Source organism: Perca fluviatilis, chromosome 10, assembly GCF_010015445.1.
Source record: "Perca fluviatilis chromosome 10, GENO_Pfluv_1.0, whole genome shotgun sequence".
Lineage (NCBI taxonomy): Eukaryota > Metazoa > Chordata > Actinopteri > Perciformes > Percidae > Perca > Perca fluviatilis.
In genome coordinates, this window is record NC_053121.1 from 37975651 (window position 1) to 37993761 (window position 18111).

The 18111-nt window shown below is 44.0% G+C and overlaps 1 pseudogene; it reads right to left on the reverse strand.

Moving 5' to 3' along the window:
* Positions 1-18111, reverse strand: part of LOC120566807 — a 98793-nt pseudogene that overhangs the window by 21487 nt on the left and 59195 nt on the right.

The following is an 18111-nucleotide window of genomic DNA, read 5'->3' on the forward strand; positions in this document are numbered from 1 at the left end:
CTCTTCAAGTCAAGTCTAAAGTAGATCACACCCTAGGAAGTTTGAAAACTACGTCCAGGTTCAGTATGTATGCATCCCTATTTATGATATTACACATTTAGATTTATTAAAGCCATGTTTTCTTACGGGATGGGATTTCCGTCCATGCAGCGAGTCCTGAAGCCTGGCGCGTCCAACAGAGCACCAAGTAACTTCTGCATGTTGGTGTCTCCGGGGGCATCATCACTGAGACACACACACACAACACACACACACACACACACACACACACACAGACACACACACACACACAGACACAGACACAGGCACACACACACAGACACACACAGACACACACACATTAATTAGCGCCAGTTTGAGCCAGTTGTGTACCTGGTGAGAGTGTTTTTGGGGACAGGTACCTGATGAAGGTGACCTGGTCCTCGTACATCCAGGGCTGCAGCTCCAGACTCGGATACTTCCCAAACGGAGGGACGATGAGACTGAAGACCAGCGCAATGAACACAAACACCGCCGGGAGAACAATCTGCAAAACACATGGAAACTAAAAACTGCACACGCCTACAGGAAACTTATATACATTATATATACAGTACATACTGTATGTATATAATATCTCAATCCATATCTGATTATATAAACATATATAAACTTGTGAGTGTACCTGAGCGAAGAAGCCCTTGGGGGAGCGGCGAGCGTTGAGAAATCGTCTCCACATCAGATCCACAAACTGCTGCTTCAGACTCCAGCCTTTCACCTGATACGGGCCTTTCCCGTCTGAACAGCAGAGCCGGTCTGTCTCTCGGGTCTCTGACGGGTCAGAACCAAACAATGTGTTACAGAACATTATGATGTTCATCCTAATGCTCTGGATGTCTCATAAGCAGGGCTTGGTACCCAAAGTAATACTTTGTAGGCACACACCGAAATGCCTCTAAAGTATCATGTATCGGAAAATGCCTCGTCATTCAATCCTTAAGGAGTAAATCTCCTCAGCGTCAGTGATCTTCTACCAAGATCTAATAATGTCTGTGATTGGCTGTCTAACGTTACACGTCGTAGAGACACACAGGAAGAACTCTTCGTTACACAGAGAGGCCTTGGAGCTGCAACATACATACTAATGTTTGTGTCGTATGTTGTATGTTGTAATGTTGTCTTAACCTTTTGTTTTATAAAATTGGTATCATCATTTAGGAACCGGTATCGAAGTCCTGGTATTGGTACCGAACATTTGTTGTGAGTGAAGTGGTAGTGTACCAGGCTCTCCATCAGATTCATTGCATTGTGTGTGTGTGTGTGTTTTTCTGTGTGTGTGTGATTCTGTGTGTGTGTGATTCTGTGTGTGTCTGTGTGTGTTTCTGTGTGTGTGTGTGTGTGTGTGTGTGTGTGTGTGTGTGTGTGTGTGTGTGTGTGTGTGTGTGTGTGTTTGTGTGTGTCTGTGTGTTTCTGTGTGTGTGTGTGAGCAGGCGACTGAAGGTGAACGTTCCACTCACCAATGGCAGCAGCTTCACTTTCATGTTTGCTGCTCTCCTTGTCCTGAAACACACCACAGACACACACAATGATTTACATACTGCTACTACACCCAAAATACTGAGAGCAAAATACGGTGGTAAAGTACTCAAAATATTCAACTGTTTTCTCTCAAAATATCAAACTTTTACTACACAGAGAGAGCAAAATACTGTGTTAAAATACTCATATATCTGTGTGTGTGTGTGTGTGTGTGTGTGTGTGTGTGTGTGTGTGTGTGTGTGTGTGTGTGTGTGTGTGTGTGTGTGTGTGTGTGTGTGTGTGTGCGTGCATACCTTCTTGTTGAAGGATACGGTGCAGCAGTTCCTGCAGGAACTGAGCGATGGTTCCGGTTCCTTCTTCTCCAGCTTCAGGTAATAGTCCGTCCCCAGCTGGTTCTTCAGGAACAGAGACGAGCCCACACCGCACAGCTTCCCGCGGGAGATGATGGCGATGCGGTCGCCCAAAATGTCCGCCTCCTCCATGTGGTGCGTTGACAGGATGATGGTCCGCCCTGACAGGAAACAGGAAGTTAAGTCACAGTTACAAGAGAAGGGAGACAGGTAGTTACTAGTAACTAGGGATGCACCGAATCCAGGATTGGGCTTCAGATTCGGCTGAATATTGGGCTTTTTAGAATTTGTTCCCAGCGAACTGAACCTTACGCTTGCACTAGGCACGCTACGCTGGTCGCCGTAGTGACGGCGCCGTTGATTACAGGAAGGTGTTTACGTAGGTGGAGCATTCAATGCAGCAGGCTGTGAGAAAGTGGACATGGAACTGGTGAGCAGAAAAAGTTGTTGTTTGGCAGTACTTTCAGTCAAAAGAAGACCATTCAAGTCCAGCTACATGTTCAATTTGTTCAATGCTGATTGGTCTCGTGGTGGCGAGGACCCTAAACAATGCTCAGTATTCGGTTTTGGATTCAGCAGAATCTCAACCAGTGGATTCAGTATTCAGCCGAACCCCAAAAATCTGGATTCGGTGCATCCCTAAGAATAACCTGTTTTCTCTGTTCTTCTCTCCTGTCTCACCGGGCCGGTACTTGCGCAGCAGGTCCCAGATTACTCTGCGAGTGTACGGGTCGACTCCAGCTGTGGGTTCATCCAGGATCACGACCTTTGACCCCCAAACGAAGGCCAGCGCCACCGAGAGTTTCCTCTGCATGCCTCCAGACAGCGTGTTGGCCCGGGTGCTGCGTTTGTGCAGCATCCCCGTGTCCTGCAGGACCTGCTCCACTTCGTCTTTCACCTGCTGCTCCGACAAGCCTTTGAGCCGGCCGTAGAACCAGATGTGTTCCTCCACCGTCAGCCTGCCAGCAACATACCATAATATCACTTTATCATAATAATAATAATAATACATTTGATTTATATAGAGCTTTACATGGTACTCAAAGACACTGTACAGTAAAACCAGCACATATATCACATTAAATCGGAGTGGAGCAGGTTTGTGAGGTTGGACGGAGCCTGGTTATGGAGGGCTTTGTGGGTGAGGAGGAGGACTTTAAACTGGATGCGTTGGGGAACAGGGAGCCAATGGAGGTTCTGGAGGATGGGAGTGATGTGATCACAGGAACAGGTGTGGGTGAGGAGACTATTTAACGCTTTAACAGATGAACCATAGAGGATGCTGTTGCAGTAGTCAATTCTGGAAGGGATGAAGGAGTGAATAAACGCTTCAGCAGCAGAGAAGGTGAGTGATGGGCGGAGACAGGCAATGTTTTTGAGGTGAAAGAAGGCAGTTCTGGGGTCTCATTTATAAAACGTAGGATCCTTACTAAAAGTGTACGTTCGCCAAATAAAAGTCTGATTTATAAAACCGTGTGTACGCACATCTGATAGCAATGTTCCCTTTATAAATCACAGACTACCCACAAGTGTGCGTATGTTAATCAGCCTCTTATCCCGCCCTGTACACGCCCATTTTTAACCATAAATAGTCAAGGCAAAGCACCTCATGAATGCTGATCAGTATGTTAAAGGGGTGATAGAATGATTATATAGGGTATTTTACACTGTTCCTTAAGGTCTCCTAATAGGGTATGTAAAATTGGTTGGGCTGAAAATTGCCCGAATGATATTTTATTAGGCCCTTAATTACCCTGTGAATATGGCTCTATTTGGAACAAGAGCTTTTCTTCCAAATATGGTATCCTCATGAATATTCAGAATGAGCTACGCGCTGATTGGTTTGAGCAAACTACATAGAAACACACGGGAGACTCTCATATTTCAGACACTGCAAAGTTATACATTGTTTATCGGGCTATTTCATTATTAAATTCACTTCTGATACTTTTTTAAGCGAGAAATCAACTATATAAAGCTCAAATATGGGCCGTTTTACAAAAATTGATGGCTAATTGCAAATTTGGTAAGACTGTGTGTCGGAGTTCAGCCGCTGGTGCTGCCTCGCCGCCCGGCCTGCCTTCCTTCACAGCCCCACCTGCTATGAGGTACCGGAACTCGGTCACGGCTGCAGCCCACAGCAGGGACTACCAACACCGCTGCCCTGACAGAGCTCCAGGGCCTTCAACTCCCCTCTTCCTGCTAGCTAAATGGCCCGCTGTGTGAGAGTGAGAGCGCCGTCAGCGAGCTTGTTACACCAGCAATCTGTTACCTCATGTTACACACATGTCACGCCACTTACACAACATCTAACTATATGTCTTATAAACCTAACAACGGTGTCCGATTTCAAGTTAATGAATATTTGTGAAGACAAAGTGTTTCGTTAGCTGCGACTGTCCCTTCAATCCTAGCTATGTGTAGCTACAAACCACGGATAGTTAGCTTCCTTTTCGCCTTAATTCGATTATATTTACAGTTTGAATTTCGTCACGCCACTTACACAAAATCTAACTATTTGTCTTATAAAGCTAACAACGGTGTCCGATTTCAAGTTAATGAATATTTGTGAAGACTAGGTGTTTCGTTAGCTGCGACTGTCCCTTCAATCCTAGCTATGTGTAGCTACAAACCACGGATAGTTAGCTTCCTTTTCGCCTTAATTTGATTATATTTACAGTTTGAATTTCGTCACGCCACTTACACAACATCTAACTATATGTCTTATAAACCTAACAACGGTGTCCGATTTCAAGTTAATGAATATTTGTGAAGACAAAGTGTTTCGTTAGCTGCGACTGTCCCTTCAATCCTAGCTATGTGTAGCTACAAACCACGGATAGTTAGCTTCCTTTTCGCCTTAATTCGATTATATTTACAGTTTCAATTTCGTCACGCCACTTACACAACATCTAACTATATGTCTTATAAAGCTAACAACGGTGTCCGCTTTCAAGTTAATGAATATTTGTGAATTCCAGAGGAATTCTAAGAGGAGGCTAGCTAGCTCTCATTGATAGAGCTACATCCAGCCGCAGGCTCTATCAATGAGACTCGCGGACAAGAGGCGTGTATTTCCCCAATCGTTCGTTTAAATAAGTCAACACATAATAATTACACACATTAAAAGATTAACTGGAACCTGTGGTAACAGATTGCTGGCGTAACAAGCTCGCTGACCGCGCTCTCACTCACACACACCGGGCATTTAGCTAGCAGGAAGAGGGGAGCTGCAGGCCCTGGAGCTCTGTCAGAGCACCAGCGTTTAGTAGTCCATTATCCAAAAACCGGTGACTTTTGCGGGTGTTGGGAGTGCTGTGGGCTGCCAGTCGTTACGGAGCTCCAAGTACCTCAGCGCGGGGTGTGTGAAGGAAGGCAGGCTGGGCGGCGAGGCAGCAACACAGGCAGCACCGGCAGCTGAATTCCGACACACAGTCGGACAAAATTTGCAATTAGCCATCCATTTTCGTAACATGGCCCATATTTGAGCTTTACATAGTTGATTTCTCGCATAAAAAAGTTTCAGAAGTGAATTTTGTAATGGAATAGCAGAGATCTGCGTGACCTAGATTCAGAAGACTACCTGATCTCAGGTCAGTTGTGTAGCCTATGTAAATGTTGGGGCGTGACCGTTCTCTGAATACACCCATGGGCTGACAAAGGTTCCGGTTTTTGGGAGGTTGACGTCAACTTCCAGCTTTGTTGGGATTCGCCCGTTTTCAGCGGTAGTTTCAAAATATGAGATTTTCATAGTAAAGGGGTGTCAGTGGGATTTTGAGCTTCTATGTATGTCCTATTTACCCACCGAACTGTCGTTATTCAACTATGACAGGGTAAAATCGGTTTTGCATTCTATCACCCCTTTAATGACCCTGGCAGTTGTTCTTTCGTTAAGTCATGACGACTGGCGGGGCCAAAGCAATTCAGGAATTGCTGCAAATTGAATTATAATTTCGGCCTGTTCTTGCACAGTGTAGAGAAACCTGATGTATAGACTACATATCTTAATAATACTGTCCAAAACGGCAAGCATTACAGTACTCGGGGACAGCTTTGCTATACCAGACCTAGATTTAACAAAACTATATATTATATCCAAACAAGCCTTAGTGATAAAGTTGAAGATTATATATAATACTTATTTAAAAAAAACACTTAGCTGTCTGACATTTCCCTCTGGAAACAGCCGGTTTCCCCCAGAGTGGCGAGAACCTGTATTTGAACCGGGATGGCACGGTTCTGGTGCGTTGCCCTCTCTACTGGACCCAATTCAGTACATAGATCCAAGAGCTCAGCTTTAGGGAATTTAAATCGGCAAATTAGCCGATTTGTGATTGTTAACACCTTGCCAAAAACACAGCATCAACTAGTGGTATCCCCCACCCCTGAGATACAATTTGAAGATGAAAATCTAATAGCAAACACACTTTTCTTCATGCAGGTTTTGTTATGAACAGTATTAAAGTTCAGACCAATTACGAGGACATTAAGGGTAACGATTGCGAGAGAGCTTAACAGCTGTATTTCCAGACGTTGACATTTGATGATATATGCACAATATTAACGACAGATATTTAGTTATTTACACTGTTTTCTGCCGTTATCTAATGCTAGGGTATTTGATGCTATCCTGTATTCCATGCAGTCGGGCCATCTCCTCCTCTTGGGCTCCTTAGCAGACAATGTGACGGTGAGACAGCGCCGATTAAATATTAAGAACAAATCTTTATTTAAGATTTGAGTTGGAGGTGTTTATGGAACAGTTATCACTCAGTACAAGCGCAAATAACACTGCTCGATTTAATATTCATGGTATGTGGATGATAAGGAGTGAAAGAATGTGCGTGCGGCATCAATACTAGAAAATATAGTAAGGAGTAATCCTTATTCCCATGTACTCTCTGCAGTCTGACTTCAGTTCACCACCTCACCATCTGCGTCGCCAATTCCTATTTTGTCTCCAAATCCTATTTTGTCTCCAAAATGTGTGTACGCATGGTTCAGAGCGTGGAGGTCCGCACATTCTCCCGTCAAGTTTGTTTTTTATAAATCACAACCTTTGCGTGGGAAGTGGCGTACGCACGTTTTCAGCCCCGCTTTGTGCGTACGCCACCTTTATAAATGAGAGCCCAGGTTATTTGGTTGATGTAGTTTTCAAAAGTGAGGTTGCTGTCCAAGATGACTCCAAGGTCGACTTTTTCTGACATACTATACTATTAGATTCTGAGTGGTGCTGGAGACTCACATGCTGAAGAGGACGTTGTGTTGAGGACAGACTCCCAGACTCTGTCTGATGGCACTCAGCTCCGTCCGCATGTCTCTGCCCAGGATGTAGGCGGTGCCAGAGGTGGGAGGGAACAGACCCGTCAGGATGGACCTACAGGGACAACAGCATTCATATAACCATACTGGATCAGTTAGGATGGATCTACAGGGACAACAGCATTAGGTTTTGCTAAAGAAGGAAAATAAAATCCCACTCCACACTCTCGAATCACAATACGTCAGGAATCACAACACAATTCAATCAGCATGTATGCCGGGGAAAGTACCTGTATCCGTGTCCTAGTCCCTGTGTCTGTCCCTGTCCCAGTCCTAGTGTCTGTCTCTGTATGAGCCCTAGTGTCTGTCTGTGTCCTAGTGTCTGTCCCTGTCTCAGCCCTAGTGTCTGTCTCAGCCCTAGTGTCTGTCTCTGTCTCAGCCCTAGTGTTTGTCTCTGTCCCAGCCCTAGTGTCTGTCTGTGTCCTAGTGTCTGTCCCTGTCTCAGCCCTAGTGTCTGTCTCAGCCCTAGTGTCTGTCTCTGTATCAGCCCTAGTGTCTGTCCCTGTCTCAGCCCTAGTGTCTGTCTCAGCCCTAGTGTCTGTCTCTGTCTCAGCCCTAGTGTTTGTCTCTGTCCCAGCCCTAGCGTCTGTCCCTGTCTCAGTCATAGTGTCTGTCTCTGTCTCTGTCCTAGTGTCAGTCTCTGTCTCGTTACTCACATGGTGGTGGTTTTCCCGGCTCCGGTGTGTCCCAGGAAGCATGTGATCTGTCCCTCGTAGAAGTTGAGCGTCAGTCCGTCCACCGCCAGCTTCTTCCCGTGGCGGTAAACCTTCACCAGGTTCTCGATGGAGACGCTGGGCTCCAGGTGAGCCGGCTCCTCCTCGATGGAGATGCCGGGCTGCAGGTGAGCCAGCTCCTCCTCGATGCACACAGCTGCAAAACACACACAGGAAGCCGCAGATTTTCACAATAAAAGTCTTAAAGGTCAGTGCTCACTTTCACAATCAGAAATGTGTTTATTGCCACAATAAGTTACACTTACATAGAATCTGCCTGGGTGATTGGTGCAGACAATCATATTAAACATTGATATAATAATAAACAGTAAATACAGAAACAAATATATACAAAATAGTTGTTTTGCATAAGAAAAATTAATTAAAAAAAAGCCAATGAACGTTACAAATCATACCAGAAATCTTGGTGAAATGATTGACTCTGGCCTATTACCAGCTGAAAAATATAGCTCCAATAAAAGGATTAATTGTCTCAACAAGACACAGAAACAACATGTTAATGCATACAGCGCTCTCACCTTCTGGGTTTCCTCTCCGGCACAGAGGAACGCTGTTGGACTTTCCCTCTTTCTGTCCGAACCAGTAGGACTTACTGAGGGGGAAGTACCAGGGCCGAGGGATCCCGTACTGACCTTAGACACACAGCACACACACCTTCACAAAACTCACACTAATCATCACAACATCTGCGTAAACATTTAATAACAGACAGGGTTGAAACTGGCTGGGGTTCACATGTTACAGCTTAGTGTTACGTTATTTATATTCAACCTGGACACTATTCTTACATGTTTCTGAGTCTGAGTGACTGATGGGAACAAAAATCTTTAAAATTTGGTTCAATATTGAGTGTTCAGCATCAGTTAGAGTACACTAAAAGTTCTGTTTCTGCCGCTGACAGACTCACATTATTATTCTAAGTGTCTGACAACATTATGGGATGGATCCCTACAGAGATAGACCTTTAGTTAAAGAGTAAGATCCTTTTAGTTTAACATGAAACATTTAGTTTCTGTCCACTTTGAATGAAGTGTGTTTTATGATGATAAAAGTTCTGATTATTTACATGGAGTCTGGTGGGTGACCCTAACTGACGGTGTATGAGGCACTTAGACACAAAAACATTGGAAAGTACAGCCCAGGTTGAAAAATCCAGAACTTACCCTTTACTAAAGGTGTGTGTGTGTGTGTGTGTGTGTGTGTGTGTGTGTGTGTGTGTGTGTGTGTGTGTGTGTGTGTGTGTGTGTGTGTGTACCTAGAAACACAGCCTCGATGTACCAGGTGAGGACTCCGTAGAGGAAGGAGTCTACATACATCATGATGATGGAGGTGCGGAGGCTGAAGTGGTCCTCCTCCAGAGGACTGGTGACCAGGTTCTTCCACTGGATGCCGACCCCCTGCTGCTCGAACAGGGCAAAGTACTCGCAGCCGAACCCGAGGCTACGGGGGACAGGAGGCTCTGCAGGCGGGGGCATACATCTCACTCTGTCCAATAACAACACAGCATCATAACAACAAACATGAGTGAGTGTGGCGGACTCACGGCAAAGACTTTGGCTGTGAAGCCGATGTAGTCCTGCCAGGCGACACACATCACGTAGGGCAGGTAGAGCGTGAAGTAGACGATGCCTCCGCAGGCGGCTGCCAGGTTGGCGCGGTCAAACGCCGTGCTGATGAGGAAGCACTGCATGATGGTTACCACGGCGAAGGATCCTAGGAAGAGGAAGACCACGCCCCGGGTCGCTGTAGGGCAGCAGGTTCCCCACCTGGACCCAAAAAAACACACACACACAACTTTATTAAAGGAGAACTTTCACACTATATAGGGAACGTTTTCTGTTAGGTGGAACAGTTTGTGATTGGTAACAATGAATATGATTTGGTGGTGACCTTGAGCAGCAGCACCAGCAGCCCGGCGCTGACCAGCAGAGGAATCAGGCTGCTGATGAACCAGCTGACCCACAGGATGACCTTGTTCAATCCCAGAATCCTCATGGTCTGCTTCAGCTGCGCCTCCTTCTCGTACACTACGGTCTTCAGGATGATCGCCACCGAGTACATCCAGGCCAGCATCATGAAGAGAGGCATGGAGCGGCTCATCACCCGCAGGAAGCTGGGGGGGAGGGGGGGGGGGCAACAGGGGGAACCCAACAGGGGGAACACAGGGAACATGTGTTAGGAAAATAACCACGTTTACATGCACATAATATTCTGGTTTTTGCCCTTATTCTGAAAAAAAGCCAATCTTCCTCTGAGCTGTTTTATGGCAACATGATGTTAACATGTATAACAGGATGTTAACATGTAAACATAGTCAGTGAATCCCAACTAGGGGTATGTGGAAAGTTTTTAGATTAGCTCAACTAATATAAAAAATATAAATTGTAATTTGATTAAAAGAAAATATCAGCAATACTACATGGTGCATGTTAGAGAAGAAGTATAAACAGGTAGTTAGCTAAAAGTCATGAATAAATGGTAGAAATCAACAGCTGAAAGTAATGAATAAATGGTAGAAATAAACAGCTGAAAGTAGTGTCTGAACAGGTGAACCGTACATGTCGTCTACGTAGCAGGGATATGGCATCTGCTGGATGTAGACGCCCGTCTTCTCCTTGGTGCCCGTCATGGCTCTGATGATGCCTTGCTCGATAACGTCCTGCAGGTACGAGAACCCGCCCCAGATGTACCGCATGTCCTCAAAGGGATCGGCCCGGGGACTGGGGTCCCAGTACCTGGGGAGACAACATAGTGGGTCACCTTCAAAACACTTAAAGAGACAGTACAACATCTTCTGATGGAGCCAGACTCCATGTAAATAAACAGTTTTCTTATCATTGTAAAGACACTTCATTCAAAGTGGACAGAAACTAAATAAAACTATCAAAAAGACATCTTGGTTCATCTTTCCACTGTTCCAACAATCACCACTCTGGTTTGGTTGAAATAAACCCTTAATTCACCCATTTACATGTGGAGATATGCTGGCTTTATACACGCTAAAAGTCCTGATTATTTACATGGAGTCTGGTGGAGATATGCTGTCTCTATACACGCTAAAAGTCCTGATTATTTACATGGAGTCTGGTGGAGATATGCTGTCTCTATACACGCTAAAAGTCCTGATTATTTACATGGAGTCTGGTGGAGATATGCTGGCTCTATACACGCTAAAAGTCCTGATTATTTACATGGAGTCTGGTGGAGATATGCTGTCTCTATACACGCTAAAAGTCCTGATTATTTACATGGAGTCTGGTGGAGATATGCTGGCTCTATACACGCTAAAAGTCCTGATTATTTACATGGAGTCTGGTGGAGATATGCTGGCTCTATACATGCTAAAAGTCCTGATTATTTACATGGAGTCTGGTGGAGATATGCTGGCTCTATACACGCTAAAAGTCCTGATTATTTACATGGAGTCTGGTGGAGTTGGTGATGGAAGGGAAATTACCCTTAACACAGCTCTCAGGAACAGTTACATCTGTGTGTGTGTGTGTGTGTGTGTGTGCGTGCGTGCGTGCGTGCGTGCGTGTGCTTACGTGTCTTTGATCTTATTGGTCCTCTCCACGTTGTCGATGTCCATGCGGATCTTGTAGTTGAGTTTGGCCGGCAGCTCGGTGGCGTTGGGCTCAACGTCCAGGAACACGATCCCCGCCCAGAACTTCCTGTCCTCCAGCAGCTCCATGGACCGGTTCACCAGCTGCTCCTCGCTGGAGACAGGCTCCAGTTTATCCAGGTTTACACACTGAGACACACACACACACAGAGAGAGAGACACACATAGACCCACACACACACACACAGATAAATGATCATGTGATCTGGTAACATTAAAGGGATACTTCACCGATTAGCATTAAGCTTTGTATCAGTAGAAACTCGGTAGTATTTTCTAATGACCGTGCTTCCCTCCCTCATGTCCCCCTGAGACCAGAGATCTCGTATTGTGGGTCTGGAAAAAAGCCTCTGATCCATCAGAGACATTTTTGCCCAGATGCTATGGACTACAGCCAGTACTAGGAGCTACTTCCGCATTTTTTCAACCCACACATAGGGGGTTAGACTGTCGTCTTTACCCGAAGCAGGCTGAAGCAAGCCGAGTGTCAGCCATCTTGGAGCTAAGCTACAGCTCTCGCTTTTCAGCAGCAAACTTTTACAACAATTATCTGCATTCAAACTACCGCACATGTGTACCACTGGGATACATTAGTACAGATCGGAGAAAATGCAGGAAATGGACTACATCCAACTTCAACGAAACTCCCAACGCAAGTTCAGAGACTGCTGTGCTTTTGTTGTTGTGGAAACATGGCAGTACGGTACACAACAACAGCGTACCGGACTATGTGAACGGTGAAACGTTGTTTCGTGTCTGTCTGTCTGTCTGTAAACGGTAGGCGTGACTTGGGAGTGGACTCAGAGCAGTGAAGCAAGTGCATTCTGGGATTTGGTGTCTATCATCCACATGAGCCAAAAACACATTTTATGGCTTTTCTCGGCATAGAAAGCACCAATTTCAAAAATAAATTCACTCAGATATATTCATCTTTCCAACTGTGAAATATCTCTTTAATCCATTCATCCAGACAGTAATGGATGGATTCATATCTGCAGCATTAAAGAAGAATAAGGTGTTACCTCCATGAAGCGGGAGATGCTCATGATGGCCTGGTCCGTCTCGTTGAACACCTCCCTCCAGGTCACGGCGCCGCCCGGCCTGCCAGGGTCTGGCGCCTGCTTGGACAGGAAGTAGGAGACGTCGGCGACGGTCCAGTCGGTGCCGCTCAGCTGATCTCTGAAGAAGCTGGAGGTGGCGTTGTTCCTCAGCAGAGTCTGAACCAAATATCATCATTATTATTATTATTATTATTATTATTATTATTATTATTATTATTATCATTATTATTATTATTATTATTATTATTATTATTATTATTATTATTATCAACCAGTGATCACAGACATCAGTCAACACAACTAAAAGAGGGTGAACATCCCTGGTAAAGGTATATCATTATATAATATAATAAAGAAAGAGGGAACCGTGAGGGGGTAAAGGTATATAATTATATAATATAATATAATAAAGAGAAGAGTGTTTACCCGGAGCAGGTCCATCTGCTCGCTGCTCTCCATGAACTTCCAGACTTTGGGTCTCATCTCCTCCCACATCTCGTCCAGGTCCCTGAACACACCGAGCTCCTGGAAGGTCTGGTTCACCTGAACGCACCACAGACACAGTTACACAGTTACCGGGGACACTTTCTGCCAGAATTAATCAGAACATGAGACAGGTGCAGCGGAGAGGGATGAGTCTATAACATGAGACAGAAGCTGAATGTAACACACAGGTTGTTTTATTGACATTAGCATGTTGCTATATTGTTTTATTATTGCTTTATTGGCGTTAGCATATTGCTATATGGTTTTATTATTGCGTCATTGAGGTTAGCATGTAGCTTTATTGTTTTATTATTGTTTTATTGAGGTTAGCATGTAGCTTTACTCCAGTCCTGGAATAGATCCAATCAGACAGATTAACTGGAAACACATTTTATCAACTTTTATTTTACCAGGAAATACTCCCATTGAGATCCAGAATCTCTTTTTCAAGGGACTCCTGGTCAAGACAGCAGTATAGTAGTTCCATATAGTAAAACAAACGACATGAAACAGAAAAAGACAATTAGAAATTTAACATCATCTCAACACAATCACCAGCAGTGCTCAGTAACAGCATGTGTGCATTTAGTTCTCAAATAGTCCTTTATCCTAATTATAAACTGTGTCATTGTTGGTAGGTAGTCTAATTTAAGATGATTCAGCAGTTTATACCAGGATGAGGGTGCAACAACGATAACCCTCGTGTTGTCCTCCCGTCGACCTGCAACTTTGTGTTTTTCTGTCAAAATTTCATTTTGTTGTTCTTTTTCTACACTTTTCTCAACGTTTTTGTTGATTTTATTCAAAATATTTTGACACTTTTTAAAAAACAAATTTTAAACATGTTTGTTACCTTTGGAGATGTTTTTGATGGTTCACTTTTTTCTGCGTTTAAAATAAATGTTTTTGTCAATTTTCTTTCCTGCATTATTGTAGCATTTTCTGTAGCAATATTTGTCACTTTTTTCAACATTCTTTTGTCATAGTTCTGATACAGAAATGTCAACATTTTGTTGTTTTTTTTCTACACTTAAATTTTATTTATAAATATAGTTTTTTTTACTTTTTTCCAATGTTTTGTCACTTTATCAGATTTTTTGTGACTTTTTTCTGCATTTAAAAAAAAATTTTTTTGTCAATTTGTTTTCCTGCGTTTTTGTAGCTTTTTCCAACATTTGTCACTTTTGTCAACGTTCTTTTGTCATAGTTCTGATATAGAAAGTTTTGTAAACGGATCAGATTTGACCCGAGGATAACAGATGGGTTAAAGGCACTTTCACCAAAACAGTTGGCGTTTGGGGAATGTCATACATGATTTGCCCATATGATCTAAGATTACGTTTCTTGGTGGTGACTTTAGGAGTCATGAGAGAACATAAGTAAGGAGGCAGTTTAGGAATCGCGCTAACGTTAGCTCGCTGCTAGCGCACTGAAATCATACAAAATAAAAAGCAATCCAACAGCACATTATACAATGTAAACAAAGACATATTTTCTTGCGGCAGCCTTTATAAAATGAGCAGTGGTGAAAGTTATTATAGTCCACGGATGTATTAAGAGAATGTTATAATCTAGTCATGTTATGATGGAAGTGGAAGTGACTATGCTCTTCTTCTCCATTTTTGGTAAATTTCTGTAGCAGAAACAGCGCCGCCTATAGGCCTGGCATATGAAGTAGCGCGTTGAGTCATTTACAAATGGATTCATTTGGATGCAACTATTCTTGAAACGAATCCAGGGAAGACCGGTAAAAAAAAGATCATTTTGGTATGTGTGGACATGGCCTTAGCCTTCTGTTTTAGTTTTAGCAGATAAGGGATACCATAAACAAAGTGTGAACTGTGTCTCTTAGACATATTCTTCCTGTCCCTGGCAGCTGAGATTAACAGGTCTTGTGATTCATTTTAGAACAGGGGCAAAAGGGAAGGTTGTAAAGATTTTGTATAGAGGCTGAACTTTTAGCTCACTTGAAGACACTTTTTCCACACTGCTGATGTACTTGAGAAAACTGTTTTCCTGCATTTGCAAATGTAAATAAATACTCAAAGACCAAACTTTTGGTTTCATTCACAACTAGTCTCTATTTTTTTCATTTTGTACTTTTTGAAAAACACTCCGGCTGCAACAGAAACTTCTGTCACAACAGACACGTGAAAGTATTAAAAATATATTATTATTTGCCAGATTTGTCAACTTCCGGCTGTAGCTGTATCCCTTCTAGGCACAACCACCTGAGTAGACAGGAAGTGATGTCATACCTCGTGGATGACCCTCTGGGTGGCGGGGGTGTGGGGCGTGTACAAGATCTTCCCCAGCAGCAGAGGCTTCAGAGCCTGCCAGATCATCCTGACAGCCGTGTTAGGTGTGCATGCTCTGGACCAGACTGTTACAGTAGGGAGCTGAGACACACACAAACACACACACACACACACACACACACACACACACACACACACACACACACACACAGACACAGACACAACACACACACACACACACACAGAACACACACACACACACAAATAGTATAAACAGGTCTGGACCAGAACCTCTCTAGTATAAACAGGTCTGGACCAGAACCTCTCTAGTATAAACGGGTCTGGACTCACTGGAGGAGTTGTCGTAGAGCGCCGCTGGCTCATCCTCGCTGCTGTTTCCGTGGTTACTGAACAGCCCCTTGTATTTGCTGTCCTCGTACCAGTTCAGGGACTTGATCTGCCATCCGCCACCCTCCAGGTGGCCACACACGATCCTGGAGACGGCCTGGTACATGGCGCTGGGGGAGGACCTGGCCTTCTGGGTCAGGAAGATGATCTCGTTCCTCAGATCCACCCAGCTGTTCATACCGGCCAGCTGTACACACACAGTACACACAGTACTGTTAGATACTAGTACTACAGCTGTTCATACTGGCCAGCTGTACACACACAGTACACACAGTACTTTAGATACTAGTACTACAGCTGTTCATACCGGCCAGCTACACACAGTACACACAGTACTTTAGATACTAGTACTACAGCTGTTCATACCGGCCAGCTGTACACACAGTACACACAGTACTTTAGATACTAGTACTACAGCTGTTCATACCGGCCAGCTGTACACATAGTACACACAGTACTGTTACATACTAGTACAACAGCTGTTCATACTGTCCAGCACAGTATAGTACCACAGTCTGTTTGTTATACTAGTTTACTCACTGTTGTAGTTCTAGTCCAGTTTATTTCTTTGTCCTCAGTTTATACCCAATGTGTCCCAAAGTTTAACCCCAATGTTGCGTCCCAGTTAATCCAAACAGTTTGTCTTTCCCCAATGTGTCCCCAGTTTATATTCCAGTTTGTCCCAGTGTTTATTCCTTTTTTTCCCAGTTATACGTCCCCAGTTAATCCCCAGTGTGTCCCCAGTTAATCCCCAGTGTGTCCCCAGTTAATCCCCAGTGTGTCCCCAGTTAATCCCCAGTGTGTCCCCAGTTAATCCCCAGTGTGAGCAGGACTCTGAGTGTTTGTTGTTTGGCGGACTGTGAAGTGAAACCCTGCAGTGCGTCTTTGTTCAGCTGCAGCTCATCACTTTCATCTGGACACAAAGACTCTGAGAGACTCTGAAACTCTGAGAGACTCTGAGAAACTCTGAGAGACTCTGAGAGACTCTGAGAGACTCTGAGAGACTCTGAAACTCTGAGAGACTCTGAGAGACTCTGAGAGACTCTGAGAGACTCTGAGAGACTCTGAAACTCTGAGAGACTCTGAGAAACTCTGAGAGACTCTGAAACTCTGAGAGACTCTGAGAGACTCTGAGAGACTCTGAAACTCTGAGAGACTCTGAGAGACTGTCTGTACGTACACACCGCCGCCGACTTGAGCTTCAACGTTACAGGATGTCTTTCATTTTCAATAGAAGCTGGCTTCTCTCAGCTGCAAGGAGCAGCAAATTGGTCAGCGTCGCGTTTTGGGCGTTTTGAGCGACCACAGCGTCAATCTGTATAAATATAGACGTCCTTGTCCTTCGATTCCAGAGAAACATACGATGTAATCTTCCGTTCCTACCAAAACATTAGTTCCGAAAAAATGGAGGAAAAGCTCATCATCGCTGTTGCTGGGTTAAAACCCGTTGACGCTGCTCCCCTGGGTTTAAATCAGCGGTCACTGCATGGACTGTAGAAGTGAAGCCCTAACATCTAGTTATTTGATCAAATTGATCAGGCAGCACAGTGGCTCAGTGGTTAGCACTTCTGCCAGGCCTTTCTGTGTGGAGTCTGCATGTTCTCCCCGTGTTTGCGTGGGTTTCCTCCGGGTGCTCCGGTTTCCTCCCACCATAAAGACATGCAACTAGGACTACAGTTGAAAATTAGCCGACTGGCTAACACTGGCACATTTACAGAAATGTTGATTAATGTGCATTGTCCTAATCAAATAAAATATACAGATGCAAAAATGGGCTGAAACATTATGATTGACTACAGATTGGCAACATTTAAAAATATGTAATACTTCATTCTTAAAATATTCCTACATTTTTTTCTTTTAAATCCGACTTTCATAATATGCAAAGTTTAAACTTTAAACTCAAAATATGTTTATTTATTTATTGAAATTAGTAAAATCCTTCAAAGTTTGGGAAACCTGATGAAGTTGTTGTTGGGCTGTGGTTTCTTACCTTGACCATCAGCGAACCCAGACTGTCAAGGAGGTTGTTGGTCGCCCTGACAACCAGCTTGACGGCCTCGGGGGCAGACGTCACGTCCCTCTGAGAGACACGGAGACACATTTCAGATTCAAGCTTCAGTTCAAAGAGTTTAGTAAAACAGGAAGAATATGAACGGATAAATACAATGTGAGATATTGTGGGGTTTCTTAAATACTGTGAACATTTGCACAGAGTTTGGTTGGTGTCAGGTATATGTATGTAGAGCAGTAAAAGGTGTCCCACTTAAATACATTTAAATTACACAGTTTGGTTGGTGACAGATACATGTTAAAAAGGACAAGATGTCCTTCTTAAAAACTCTGAACATT